Here is a 15,482-nt window from a genome sequence, read left to right on the forward strand (position 1 = left end):
TTGGTCGTGGATTTGATGCTTACCGTCACCCCTGGCCTTTTTTCACGCAACTCTCCCACCCCGCAAAAAAATACCCATCCACTTAATAGAAGCTTGTCATGCGTCACCGACTAATCAGAATGAGTGGTAGATAAATATGAATGTATTTATTTGCGCGACTGTAAAAGTTAGTTAGTTTTAGCTAGATTATATTTTGCATGCGTGGGGGTCTGAAATGACCTAGCTGCCGAAAGTCCCCGTCGGAACCTAACCTCTGTTGGGATATACTAACGACTGGGCACGTGAACTCCTCTGAGGTGTAGACCTATCGGTCATCACATCGGGGAGTGACAGCATTTCTGCGTGAAAGTCTTAAAACATAAGTGCTAGAAGTAATAAGTAGCATAGCATAAAATAATTTGAAAAAAAAAAAAAAACAGAATCTGAATTAACAATCTTTTGTAAATTAAATTGGTGGGTGTATTAAAGCTCAAATTCGAACTGATTTTTCATAAGGTTATATAAATCCAAAACCGGGGTTTGTTTACTGACGAGAAGACTAATGAGGAACCTCTGGTGTGCCTTTTAAAAATTGAAATTATACCAAAACCATACTGCTCTATTTTGCCAGTTCAGCGTATTCACCTACTAGGAGACCAAAACCAACTTTCAACTTTAAAATTTACCCTTCTGAATATTGGTCGATAATGACTAGTCATGGTAAAATTCATACATTTATAAGCATTTTTATTAAAGAATATAATGCTTTAGAAAAAATGCTGTGTAGGAAAATATTGATATATTGTATATCCTCCTAGATATTTCTCCCATAAAATAATAATTATTATGCCAAAACAATTGTCTATTTCTAGAAATCCTTCTCTAGATAAAATAAATAAAATAGTTCTTGATTTTCTGGTTTTCCACGAAGCGTCTATATATATTTTTACATCGTGGGGTGACGACCCTCAAGAGGGTCAGGGAATTACTTGTCTCTCGGAAAAGCGGGATGATGTTGAAATACGATCGTTAGTTCTAAATTTGGAGTTGATAAAACATAATTTACCCATTTTGAACGGGCGTATTCTTTTTTTGCAGGGAGCGACGAAGTAGTGGGAAGCCTGAGCAGGAAGGGCTCCTCGAGGAGGTCGACGACACACAGGAAGTCCACGGCTTTCCTGGACGTGCCGCCCCAGCAGATATGCGATCCTGATGAAGACGAGGACAGCCTGAGGATACGATCCTTCACATTCGCCAACAAAGGGACCGGTAAGAAAGATTTTTTCCTGTTTAAAAAAATGAACAAATCAAAAAGTCACTTTCGATTTAAATATAAAATTCCCTTCAGGCGGGGTTCCTAAATGAATTATTAAATTTGTCGTCGATTATTTCAATTCTTCGCAGTTGAAATCATGACTGAAATTAATGATTAAGAGGGCAAGGGGGAAAAATTCCAAAAGGGTCGCTTTGTCGGGTCGCTCTATTTTCTACTTGTCATTAACCTTACAACAGGAAAGGTTGATGGCAAAATAACTTTCCTGTTTCTTGTTAATCAATATTTACGTATCGTAATTGTATGTATATTTTCATAGGAAAAACACATTTTCCAGCTTTATTTATTTTTATTTTATCTTTTAACCCGCCTTTTTAAAAATATAAACTCGACTGTACCCTCTTTCTTCTCATCCAATTAGTTATATGATAATGTTTGCCATCACCAAAAAGAAATAAAACGTAGTTTTGAGTTTAAACATCTAAACATTTACACAAACATAGTTATTTTATTTAATTAACAAAACAATGTTAACGTTCTCTTCGAATGTTGATTTAACAATGGCAAGCCTTTTTCATTAAAACGAAAGATTACTTGTAAACTTCAAATAACTAACTGTATAATAATGCAATATTTTTCGTGGTCCGCTTGACCAGTTAATATCGTTCAATTAATTACGGATTTTAGTTGAGATAAAAAAGTCAGTGTCACGAGCGGGATTCGAACCCACAATCTTCGGCTAAATACGCCGCTGCTCAACCACTTGAGCTATCGTGACCTCGATCCACTCGGACACTAACTTCCCATCTCAACCCCACCTTTTTGCCATTTTTTAAATGTCGTGTAATCTATTTGATTTTCCGCGTCAGAAGAAATGGCCATGGAGAGCTTTAGTGAAGTACATTTCATTTTAATTCATTAAATTCACTAAGGAGGGAAAATTCAAAAGGTGGGGTTGAGATGGGAAGTTGGTGCCCGAGTGGATCGAAGTCACGATAGCTCAAGTGGTAGAGTAGCGGCGTATCAAGCCGAAGGTCGAGGGTTCGAATCCCGCTCGTGACACTGACTTTTTAATCTCAACTAAAAACCTTAATTAATTTAATAACTGTATAATGTTCAAATTCCCTGTAACAACTAGGAAATAGGGAAAAAAATAAATCCCCTTTAAAATTATACAATATATTCAGATCTTTCCCAGAAGTATATCAAACATTACCATATATGATATACATTATTATATTTATTTATTGAAACAGTTAAATCCTAAAAATTATTTCGATTATATTATTATATCAACTTTTATTATAATGTGTGGTGATTAGTGACCGTTAATCGATAATTATTCAGAAATCGTGAGATGCGGTCTGGTGTGATGTAGGTTTCAGAAAAACATTTTCTTTATCGNGCAACGTCTCCCGTGAGGAACGGGGGGTAATACGCTGGCCATGCGCAAGCTTCACGGAAGGTCCCAGATAGAAGATAGCCTCTGTCTAAGTTCCCGCCAGGGGCGTCACCACAAGCCACCACGAGTCCATCCCAATGTGACTCTGGGCTGGTTTTTGAAACTTAAAGTACAAGTAAAAAGCTGGCATTTTAGGATAACGACTTCGTTTTCATATAAAAGCAGAGAGTCAATAACAGATCGACACGCTCAAATTGACGCAGGTTGAAAAATACTGAAAGCCCAGGAAGAAGAGTACAAAACACACAGAAAGCCGGCGATGACTTCTATTGTTTGTTGGCCCTTAAACTTTATGTGTGGTGATTAGTGACCGTTAATCTATAATTATTCAGAAATCATGAGATGCGGTCTGGTGTGATGTAGGTTTCAGAAAAGCTTTTCTTTATCGTGCGAACGTTTCGATCTTTATTGAGATCATCTTCAGGGCCTGGGATTTACAAACATTGTTTACATTTAACAAATACATTTAGGATGTGGAAAAGTAAATTTATTCAATGGAAAATATATTTTTTATATTCAATCAAACTATTTCTACTCATTCAAAGAAGCCCTGAAGCCCTGGAGATGATCTCTTTAAAGATCGAAACGTTGGCACGATAAAGAAAATGTTTTTCTGAAACCTACATCACACCAGACCGCATCTCACGATTTCTGAATTTTTATTATTATGATGTTATACGTTAAAAAATCAGGGATAATGCCCAATTTAAAGAATAGAAACACATTTATTGGTAGTCCCATTATTTAGTATTCGTGTTATATATCCTCTTCATCAGGACTTTGAAACTAATACTAATCATTTACAAGGTTAATGATAATAAGGAGAACGTAAAACATCGTCAAACAAGCGACAAATACTCAACAACATTTCGAAAAAATTGTGTAATTAATTGAGTAAATAACTTTTTTTTTCTAATAAATCAACCTTAAACACAACACCCAATAGAAATATAGAACACTGGTCACATTCACTTTCCCAGTGCTCCATATTCTTCGGGGCGAGGTCGAACTTACTCCATTCCTGCTAATAAATTAGCTCCAGACATCACGCACTCACCCCAGAATACTCGATATTCCTCAAGGCTGGTAAAACCTAATTTTAACTAGTTTTATATAATCATTGTAAATTTAATGATTGGATAAGTTTATTTTAATAAGTAAGTTTTTTAATAAGTTTTTAATTTTTTTTAATAAGTTAAGTTTCAATAAGTAAATCGATTATTTAAAAAAAAACCTCGGAAGTTTCGTACGTTTTAAAACTGAATTACATACTTTGAAACTGGATAAGTTAGAAATGTAATAAAGAAGCAAGAGAGAAAACAATTCCAAACAATTTCCCGAGCGGCTTACCGGATCTAATGGTTTTTGTTTTTACAAAAGACTAATTATTAATATGTCTTTAAATATGTAATTATATACGTGGAATACGAGTTAAGGGGAGGATTTTAATTTTACAAAAAGCCGCGGTTCATATCAACCTACCCGCATGCGATTTTAATTAAGCTAAGTTACAATTTACATTGAATTTTGCCGTGTTGAAACGAAAATTTACACTTGGGCTTCAGTTAAGTGGCTTGACTCGAAAAACTAAGTAAAACCAGTGCTCTGTCAGAATCCTGGTTCCGTTGAGGTTTCCTTCCAATAATTCCTTCGTAAGTGTTGCGGATTGCGGTTTTGGACTCGTTAAAGATTAGTTTTAGAAGAACCATTTTTTGTTGCAAGATATTGGATATATCACCTTTTTTTTGGCCAACATGTCCACTTTCTCATTGCCTCTGTGTCCCGAACGCCCATGAATGGACCTATGCGACGGTCGGCCATTGGTCTCTCTTCTGCCAGGGCTTCCATACAATTCCATACGCTTTTGCCTTTACCTCGAGTGGAGCAACAAAATCAAAATTAGTGTTTTGCAGTCACAGGTGCTACGTTCTCATAAATACTTAATTCACATATGCATAGATATTAAATATGGTTTTTTAGTTGTGATAAAAAAGGCAGTGTCACGAGCGAGATTCGAACCCACGACCTTCGGCTAGATACGCCGCTTCTCTACCACCTGAGCTATGGTGACTTCGATCCATTCGGGCACTAACTTCCCATCTCAACCCCACCTTTTGAATTTTCCCTCCTTTTTGCCATTTTTCTATGACCACGAAAACTAGTGAATTGTAGTTGATAAATGTGATAATAAATAAATGATGTGTTCATAAATGCAAGTTAGTGTCGGAGTGGATCGAAGTCACCATAGCTCAGGTGGTAGAGAAGCGGCGTATCTAGCCGAAGGTCGTGAGTTCGAATCCCGCTCGTGACACTGCCTTTTTTATCTCAACTAAAAACCATAATTAATTGAAAGATATTAATTGGTCAAGCGGACCACGAAAACTAGTGAATAGATATTAAATAGATTTAATATATAAAATAAATACATATTACACTCTCCGTCTTGATATAGGGAAACTACCCTTTTGACTGTTTCCAGTGATTATCGATCTGGTGGTCTTCACCTTGGCAACAATTACGGTACGTTCTACCCAACTTGTTGCACACTATCAACAAGTGATCCTGGGCGTATTTTCCGTTACTTTCTGACCGTTTTAAAGCCAACGGGGGTTACGGGAGTTGGGTTATTAATTGGATAATGTTAAAAACCCTGTCTCGGCCCCTCTTTTCCACTCTGTTATCCCTTGTTTGAACTCAAAGGGGTTGTTTAATAGAAACGGCTCAGTCGAAAAGGTAATACAAGAAGTAACCTTTAATTTTTTTAAAATAAAATTAACGTATAAAAAACAAAAGGGGCGAATAAAAAATAAAAACAAAAAATAACGTGAGTAACATATTTAAACTCGTTCAATAATATAATTAAAATAATATAAATTAAATAATTTTGTATTGTTTACAATCCTCATGATGGTGTAAATAAATGCATTAAACCATAATGATCAATCATTTTTACGTTTATCAGGCCAGAAATATACGAAAAATTCGTCTCGTATTAGACAAAGTGTTCCGCAGGAATACCGGCAAAATTTGAAAAATACATTCAATTAATTAAGGTTATAAGTTGAGATAAAAAAGTCAGTGTCACGAGCGGGATTCGAACCCACGACCTCCGGCTTGATACGCCGCTACTCTACCACTTGAACTCTCGAGAATTCGATCCACTCGGACACTAACTTCCCATCTCAACCCCACCTTTTTCCCTCCTTTTTGCCATTTTTCAAATGCTGTGTAATCTATTTGATTCTCGGCGACAAATGAAATGGCCACGGAGAGCTTTAATGAAGGTATACTTCATTTTAATTCATTAAATTCACTAAGGAGGGAAAAAGGTGGGGTTGAGAGGGGAAGTAAGTGTCCGAGTGGATCGAAGTCATGATAGCTTAAGTGGTTGAGCAGCGGCGTATCTAGCCGAAGGTCGTGGGTTCGAATCCCGCTCGTGACACTGACTTTTTTATCTCAACTTAAAACCTTAATTAATTGAATGATATTAATTGGTCAAGGGGAACACGAAAAATAGTAAATTTGAAAATTACGTTGGCTTTACATAAAATGAAATTTTTTTATAATCATTTTTGATAGGTTGAAAATGAGTATAATAATAAATAAAATATTAAAAATTTAGGTTCATCTTCCTATTCCTATGTTAAATATTGTCTTGATACTATACCATTGTAAATTGTTTGTTGTTTCTAAAAACATGTTTTTTTTTTATTATCATGTTTTTGTATAAACGGTTACACTGACACTGAAGCGGTTATTTCTGATTATTTTTACAAAGGATTATATCATTTCGTTAGTTTTGGAAAAAATTCAAAAATTTCTTTCATTTCAGCTTTTTCATGTTTAATTTACATACTGTTCCGTCAGTTTTATTGTTTTTGTATGAATATATAAAGTATGAAATGACAAACCGTTGTCATCGCCAGCCCTCTACGGATTTGGTTCCCTGTACGGATTTTTTTGTTTTTTGTATATCTGAATGATGACGAATATCCAGCCTAAAAAGGGGAGGTTGAAGTCCTGAGATCAATGACTGTAATGTAATTTTTTTATGTGATAATATCTATGGTTTGTAACAATAATATTCAAAAATCATTGATTAAAAAATAATATTTATTTTATTTATTGCTATCTGTATTGAGCAAATAGTTAGTTATAAACAAATCTGACAGACCTGTCAGACCAGGAGGCAGTGGGGAGAGAAACCAACTTTTATTTAATTGGAGGGGGGAGTAAAAGTTAATTCGGTGGGTTAGATAGAAGGTCACGAGGCCATCATCGTTTTAAACGGCGTGGAGGATTGTAAGGGTGAGTTGTTGAGGAAAGAGTTAGGGCTAGTGAGTTAGGGTGGAGGGAGAGTTTAGAGTGAAAAGTGAAGAAGCGTGTTCGGATAAGATCTTTCACGAAAGGGATTTTAAGATCTTTATGGATCATTTGATTTGTGAGATAGAAGGGAGAGCATTGAGGATACGGCGGAGAACTTTAGATTTTAAAAGACTGGATTCGTTGGATATTGGATGATTTGGTCGAGCCCCACAGCTCGACTCCGTAGGTCCAAATAGGTCTGATGAGTGTTTTGTAAGCGGTTAGTTTCTTATGTATGCTTAGTTTTGATTTTGGTCCAAGAAGGTGTCTGGGTAGTCCATATCATTTGTTCAGTTCTTGCCGTTTTAATCGTGTATGTGGGTTCCAAGTAAGTCTACTATAGTAAAGCCCAAGGAAGCGGACTTGGTTCGATGGTGTTATTATTTTGTTGTAAATGAGCACTGTGGACAGGTTTGTCCTTTGAGCGTGAATGTAACTTGTTGGTTTTTTTGTTCGTTTAACCTGATCCGCCACAGATTGCAACAGTTGGTAATAAGGTTCAGGTGTTGTTGGAGTGCTTCTTTTGCTAGGATAGGATTAGAGTGTGTCGATAAGATTGCGGTGTCGTCTGCGTAGGTTATGATTTGTGTGTTTGGATGTGTGGGTATGTTAGCAGTGTAGATGGTTTAGAGGATTGGGCCTAGGATACTTCCTTGTGGAGCGCCAACTTTGATTGGTGTGATAGGTGAACAATCGGTGCCTATTCTTACTTTAAACCATCGATCTGAGAGTAAGGATTTCACGATAAGGTAGTAGGAATGAGGGAGGATAAATTTTAACTTATAGAGGAGGCCGGGGTGCCATACTCGGTCGAATGCTTCCGTAACGTCCAGAAATACGGCTGAGCAGTATTGTTTGGTTTGTAGAGCCGAAGATATCGTGTCGACTACTCTGAAGCACTGCTGAACAGTGGAATGGAGAGCTCGAAACCCAAATTGATGGTTAGGAATTACGATTTCAGAGTCGAATATAGGAGTTAGTCTTTTAAGGAGGATACGTTCAAAGATTTTGGATAAAATAGGAAGGAGGCTTATTGATCTATAAGAGGATAAGGCACTGGGGGATTTGTGTGGTTTTGGTATTGAAGTTTTTTAAAGATAGTTTCCACTGGATAGGGATTCCAGAAGGCTGCAGTGTCAGGGGAATACAAACCCCGCTTCCTAGTATCCTTTCCACCATACCATACCATTCCACTGGATAGGGAAATAGGTTATGCGAAATATTGCATTGTAAATAGATGTAATGTACACTATTGCTTTTTTGGGTACATTACGGAGGATTTTAGGGGTAATTAGATCATGGCCTGGGGATTTTCTTTCGGAAAGGCGGAGAATCTGATACATGACATCTGCGGGCTGGATAGGCTTAGGAGGTAGAGCGAGAGGGAGAGTGAAGGAATTCATTGATATGATTTGATTGTGAAGTGACATTCATATCGGGATGGGGAATAAAAACTGGAAAAGTGATCGGAAAGTAGCTGACACCTTTCTGCGTTTGTCCTGGCCCAGGTACCGTTTGGATTTCTAATTGGAGAAGGCACTTGGTAGTGTTCGGTAACCTTCCTAGTAGCTAGCCAAAGGGAGTTGTCTTGTGTGGATAAGAGATAAACGGTATTTGGATAATTCGAGTTTCAAAACATAATTGAGACGGTTAAATGCTACTTTATCAGAGGGGTAACGATGGCGTTGCCATCGCAACCTTGTTCTTCGTTTGGAGGTTATAAGTGTACGGATATATTCGGGAAGATGGGAATTCGGAGATGACTTTTGATGGCGTGGAGGGGAGGACGATATATCAGCGGCGTGTTGGATTTTACTTGTGAGAATACTGACAGCTTGTTCTATTTGGTTACCAGTTTTAAGCGGAATGTTTAGGTTTAAGGTATTATTGAGGATATGTTGAAATAGTTTCCAGTTCACTGGGTTGTTGGTTAAAGAAGGTCTGGAAGGTGTATGAATGGGAGTTGTGTCGAGAGTGAGGAGCACAGGAAAGTGGTCTGAGGACATGTCGTTTAAAGATTGGATGGAGGGAAAGAAGGAACCTGTACCAGATGTCACGAAAAAATTCAACAAGTCGGGACTGCGGTTTTGATCAGTGGACCAGTAGGTTGGTTGATCCGGAAATAGGTAAGTGTAATTGAGAGGGGCGAGAACGTTGTGTAGGAGTCGGCCACGTCAATTTATGGTTCTGCTACCTCATGCCGGATGTTTGGCCGGATGATAAAACGAGAGCCTAATTGTCGAAAAATATAATCATATTGGGGATAATATATGGGGATTGAGGGAGTACTGTACACTGCTGACAAAATGATCGGGAACTGTGTTGATAGGAGTCGGTGCTTTCAGAGAGATGAAGGTGACTGGAAATAGTGTTTCTGACTAGGATTGCCGTGCCACCTTGGGCTCTTTGTCCTGTATGAGAAGTTTTGTTAGTTGTATATCTGTTTATGTGAAAATATTGTGTTTCTGTCAGGTGTGTTTCTGTTAGTAGTAATACGTCAATATTTCTATCGTTTATTAATGTTTTTACGATAGTTGAAGTTTTTGCTTTAGTAATCGATTTGAATTCCAGAGAAGAACTGTGCGGGGCCTCGGAGGGATCATCGGGAAAGTTTAGGAAGTAATTCGGATACAAGGGTTGTAAGAAGGGGTATGAGTGGGGTAATTAAGGATTTAAAATCGTTTAAGAAGGAAGTGAGGTGGTTGATTGATTGTTGATGATGTTGTCAGTGGAAGTTGTGATGGGAGAGGGGGTAGGAATGGTTGGTCTGACAGATCTACCTGCCAATTTGGCGTAGCTGAGCTGCTGATTGAATGCCCAATGTGCTGCTGATAACTGGTGGTCTTCCTGTCGAAGGCTGTAGTTGAGGTCTGGTGGTATCCGCTGTTGGTGCATGGTTTGGTTCGGTTGTCATTTTCCTATGTCCTGCCGGCGGTGTCCTGGTTGGTGGAGCAGGAATGGCTGAGTGATCTTTGTTGTTCTGCCTATGCATTTGTATATACTGCAATTCTTTATGGGTGGCACATCCTCGGTAGTTGGCTGGGTGTGCACCGCCACATAAAGTGCAAGTGGCGAGTAAGGTTGGTGGTTTGTCGCAGTCGGAAGAAAGGTGAGGTCCTGCACCCTTGACGCATTTAGGATGGTGATAGCAGTATGCCCTGGTATGGCCATATTTTTGATATGTACTGCATTGTGGGATGTTGTTTCTTTGTTTGGGTTCTTCTATGGTTATTTTAGTGTAAATGAGATATTGTAGTTTGTTATTCTGTATAAAATCTACGAAGAACAGTCCGGGTGATGGGGTGCTGTACTTGGTGTACCATTTTGACACCAAATCCTAGTTTGGAAATTTCAGATTTGTGGGATGTAATCTTCGTATGACGATTCTGAAACATTTTTCTTGTTTATATTGGAAACAATGAAAGTCGTATTGTTTCTCGTTTAGGTATTTTACTGTCTTCCTGTAACTGTCGCTGTCGTGAGTTTGTAATAACACGTTGGCACGAGTGCGGCAATGGAATGTATTAGTTCCAATTATTCTTGTGATGTTACTTCAAAATTCAATAAAGTTGTCTATATTATTTAAAATTATTGGAGGTGGTTTCACGGATTGGGCATTTTCTTGAGCGGTATCGTTTGTTTGATGGGGTTTGGCGACGTTCAGATCTTAACTATCTTCGTGATGTTCTTTTTTTTCATTTTATTTTTTGGTGATAGTGATTGGCTCTGGTTGGTTTTTTTATATGTTGTTTTACGGAGGGTGATTTGTTTAAATTGCGAGGCTTAGTCAGAAGTGCCTGTTTCAAGGGCTGGCATAGCAATTCGGTGCTGAAGTTTGGGAAGAGTGCTGTGTAGTTGTAGGATTTTCTTTGGCGAGCGACTGATCCATCGCTGGTCGGTGTTTAACTGAGAAAGATTAAAAAATAAAGACACTCAAACCGTTCTAATTATTTCGTTTCTTTTATAATATAATAAAAGCAGGCGCTGAAATTGCAAAAAGAAGGCTTGTTATCGGAGAACGAAACAACCGTTCTCGTTCTTTTAAGTTTGACAGCAAAGTGGGGTTGTGTAATCCATTTGGCAACCGCGGCTTCTTTGTGAGAGGTTTGACGTCAGGGAACAAAGTTTCGTTCGTCCGGAATTTCGTCCGAAGTGAATTAGAAAACATTAAAAAAGGCGAAAGGAAATTTCATTCGGGGATTAATTTCCTGCGGATCCTACCGTTTTAATCCGTTCACGTACGGCGAAACTGGCGTACCCGTGGGAGAGGATGAGGGGAAAAATTAAAGGAGGAAAGGCTGAGGTCATGGGCGCGTTTATTTTCGTGGTGCCCCTTTTTATTTTTGTAACTGGAAACTTGGCCGGCTCATTGGTCGCAAATTTGTTTACTAATATAATTCATTACGGTGAGGGTTTAAATCGTTTAAATACGCAAAAACAGTGGGTTTATCCTATTTACATCAATCCGCACAAATTGTGACAGTAGTAGTTGTAAAAGTAGGTTAGTAAGTAAACCTACTAATGAAAATGTCTACTGTCTATAACTCTTTCGAATATAACCAAAAAATTAGTGATCAATTATGTCAAGGTGACCCAACGATCCTTGCACATAAAACTTTTACATACTGTACAAAATATACCAAGAATGTAAGTTGATATTTAATTTACAGGAATTTACTTAAGCGTTTAACAATTTAATATATTATTTGCTATATCTTATTAAATATTTTAGTAAAAAATAACTTAATATGATAAAAACAATAATGTATTATAAAAACCCAAAATAGTACAGTAAAAAAACTACTATAAAACTTAAGCTTTTAGGAACATGAACATTGATATGAACACAAACAGCTGCCTGATGAAGTGGACGGACAGAGCCCCAAAATGCATTTCAATTCCTTTTTTTTAATCAAGAATTTTAATAAAACGCATTCCATAAAATGCAAGATGATATAACCTACATATTTTATTTATTTTTAATTATTTTTTTTAACGAGGGTTCGCAACAGCAAAGGTTATATCAACCCTCGGGGTTCCGGTGTTTTTGAAAAAAAGCCCATTTATTTGTCGGGTTCGAATGGAGGGCCGCTGGATTCGAACCCGGGACCTTTACCTTACAGTGATGGGCGCCTTGTCAACGCCTAAACCGTTGCGGCACCGACGCCCTATATTTATTTTTTTGTTTAATTTATTATTAAATCAGATTAGTTACATAAAAAGTTTCAAAAACAAGAAGAGGCTTTCGGTAAAAGGCCCAAAAATATTTTTAAAAAATCGTATTCGTTTTAAATCACCATCATTTAACTTCTTAAATACCAATTTTCAGCCCAATGAAAAATACACATTTTTTGTTTGAATCATCCTGGGGCCAAATTTTTCTCTCCCATGTTCGGTGTTAAACTAAAAACCTTAATTAATTGAATGATATTAATTGGTCAAGCGGACCACGAAAAATAGTGAATTTAATGAATTAAAATGAAGTATACTTCACTAAAGCTCTCCGTGGTCATTTCATTTGTCGCCGAGAATCAAATAGGATGCACGACATTTGAAAAATGGCAAAAAGGAGAGAAAATTAAAAAGGTGGGGTTGAGATGGGAAGTTAGTGCCAGAGTGGATCGATGTCAGATAGCTCAGGTGGTAGAGTAGGGGCGTATCAAGCCGAAGGTCATGGGTTCGAATCTCGCTCGTGACGCTGACTTTTTTTATCTCAACTGAAAACCTTAATTAATTGAATAATATTAATTGGTCAAACGGCCCACGGAAAATAGTGAATATGACTAAAGTAACAAAAATGCCTTACAAGAGAAGAACGGTTTTAATGGAAGTTTTGGTGGTGATAATTGGCCGAAAACCAGGTGCCCCTTATGCAGAGAAAGGTTGCTCGATGTGTCCCACATAATAGAAGCTTTTCGTGCCTTGGCTTTTTACAAAGAACGTGTAAGTGCCCCAATCACATGACAGATTAACTGCCCTCAGGTTTAGATCCTAGTGTCAGCACATCAGGGAGAGAAAACCTTTTGGGGTGAAAATTCAATAGGTGGAAAAATATTAGACATGTTCTTACCAATAGGCCTTCAAAGACATTTATTTAAATATTTTTATTGTGAGTTTATTTCAATATTAACTGTAAAAAATTAGTTGAAATATTTTTCAACTAGGATAAGAAAGAAAAGATGCAAGATAGTTTTAAATTAGATTAGATAAATATAAAAAGTTTCAAAAAAAGATAATACGCTTTCAGCAAAGAAAGCCCAAGAATTATTTAATTGAAAGAAACAACCAGGATTCGTTTTGAGAACCCTTTAAAGTTCTTGAATACGAATTTTCATAGCAGACAAAAAATATATACATTTTTGGGGTAGATTCCCTCAGGGCAATTTTTTCATCTGACGCTCGCTGTTTCATTTAAAACTTCGTAATTCCTACACATTTTATTTAATTTTTGTAATACTGCAACCGTTGAAAAGTTGCATTTTTCTTCTTTGCGCTTTCTTTACCAATAGCCTCTGGGCTTATAAACATTACAAACGAGAAAAATAGGGGTGAAAAAACACCTCGAAAGTTTATTTATAAATCTCAGATTATGATGTATTGATTGAACCCCGATTTATAATTGTAGGTTCTAAGGTTATAAACCCTGGTTATAAGGTTAAAAGGTTTTGCTTCTATAAAATCGTTTCGAATGTAGTAATATTTTTTTCAATTATTTAATCTTTTTATGTACGGTAGAGGTTGAAATGAAAAAGTTTATGTCACGAGCGGGATTCGAACCCACGACCTTCGGCTCAATACGCGGCTGCTTTAACCACTTGAGCTATCGTGACTTCGATCCTCTCGGACCAACTCCCCATCTGAACATACCTTTCGTAATTTTCCCTCCTTTTTGCCATTTTTCAATTCGGATCTCGCTCGTGACATTAAATTTTTCATTTCAACCAATACCTAACTTTGAATCAATCAAATTTCCAAATAATTAACCTTTATTAATTGAAAAAAATTATTTGGTCAATCGGACCACGAAGTATATTGTATGTAGCAATATTATTGTGATTTTCGAGAAAAAAATCGGAAGAATTCAAAGGCAAAAAATTTGAGATTATTATAATTATTTTATTTATAATTACTATTATTTTCTTAAAAACGTCTTTTAGGTTTACATATTTTAAGGCGAAAAAAATTAGTATCAACATTGTTTTTTGTTTATTCAGAAATTGTGAGATGGGGGTCTGGTGTGATGTAGGTTTCAGAAAAACATTTTCTTTATCGTGCCAACGTTTCGATCTTTATTGAGATCATCTTCAGGCCTCAAAGTGTCTGTTTTCTGCGTAATTATGCCATTCATGCGTGTCGTGTTCAGAGTGCACTCTGTTTCAATAGTTTTTGTTCAGTTCATACTATTTTTTTTTTATTTATAATGACATAAAACCCAAAGGTTGTTGAAATAGCCCCAAAGAGGAGAAATTTAGCTTTCCAACGTTTGTGATACCGTGGAAATTGCACTAAATCATGAGGAATTATGCATTTTAAGTACAACAGCTGACAACGGAGAGAGAGAGAGAGAGAGAGAGAGAGAGAGAGAGAGAGAGAGAGAGAGATTGGCCCCCGGTTAATTCAACCCAAATATCTGTTGTTTTTTTTTGCTATAACAATTCGTATTAATTAAGAGCTTCAAAAAATGCTTCAAAGGAATCCAAATGGTCTATTCCAACAAGAGCCTTTTTTGGACCTTTTGGTACTGAAAACGTACATATATATATATATATACAACCATATATATATATATATATATATATACATCTCGCTATCATTGTGACGTCCGGGTATGAGAAATTTACCGCCTATCCTGCGTCCCCGACTATCGGGCGTCCGTATATCGGACGCCGGATAGTTTCCTATGCTAAATGACTCTAAACGTTCTGAAACGTATAAAAAACCGATTTTTTAAAAATCGATGAAATTTGACATGGGCGCCAAAAAGATTGCAGCATGAAAGAAGTGAAAATTTGTAGTTTCACCGAAATCCACCACGTCGCAACACGATCGACTCGTATATAAACTGAGTATACAAATTTGGTTTTCATTCTTCCGATCATCCAGCGTCCTCCCCTCTTGTTGGTAGTTTCTTCGAAATCCCCTTTTCATCTTACCGCACCAGCGATTGCCATCCGGTTTACTATTTAAGTTTCCAACAAAACAAATATTTTCATTTCAGGCGTCTCGGTTGAAAACCCCCACCCTCCCAACCAAACCAAGAAAAAATAAATAAAAAGAAAAAAAGTCACTCTTCTCAAAATAAACATTAAGGTTTATTTCCTTTAGGGATCTATTGTCATATTCCCAGTGTTTTTTTAATATATATCTTTTGCTATCGCAAATTTATTTCTCAATGAGATACAT

At 36.9% G+C, this 15,482-nt stretch overlaps 1 protein-coding gene across 1 annotated transcript in view; it reads left to right on the plus strand.

The window, feature by feature from the left end:
• The first annotated feature begins 1,080 nt into the window (after positions 1–1,080).
• LOC106663528 (GTP-binding protein GEM) overlaps positions 1,081–15,482 on the plus strand; it is a 20,004-nt gene continuing 5,602 nt past the window's right edge. Inside the window, exon 1 of the mRNA XM_024229871.1 lies at positions 1,081–1,248. The gene's annotated coding sequence lies outside the window, so the exon portion shown is untranslated. The remainder of the gene's footprint in view (positions 1,249–15,482) is intronic.

This window comes from Cimex lectularius, unplaced genomic scaffold (genome assembly GCF_000648675.2).
Source record: "Cimex lectularius strain Harlan isolate CLEC.00 unplaced genomic scaffold, Clec_2.1 scaffold457, whole genome shotgun sequence".
NCBI lineage: Eukaryota > Metazoa > Arthropoda > Insecta > Hemiptera > Cimicidae > Cimex > Cimex lectularius.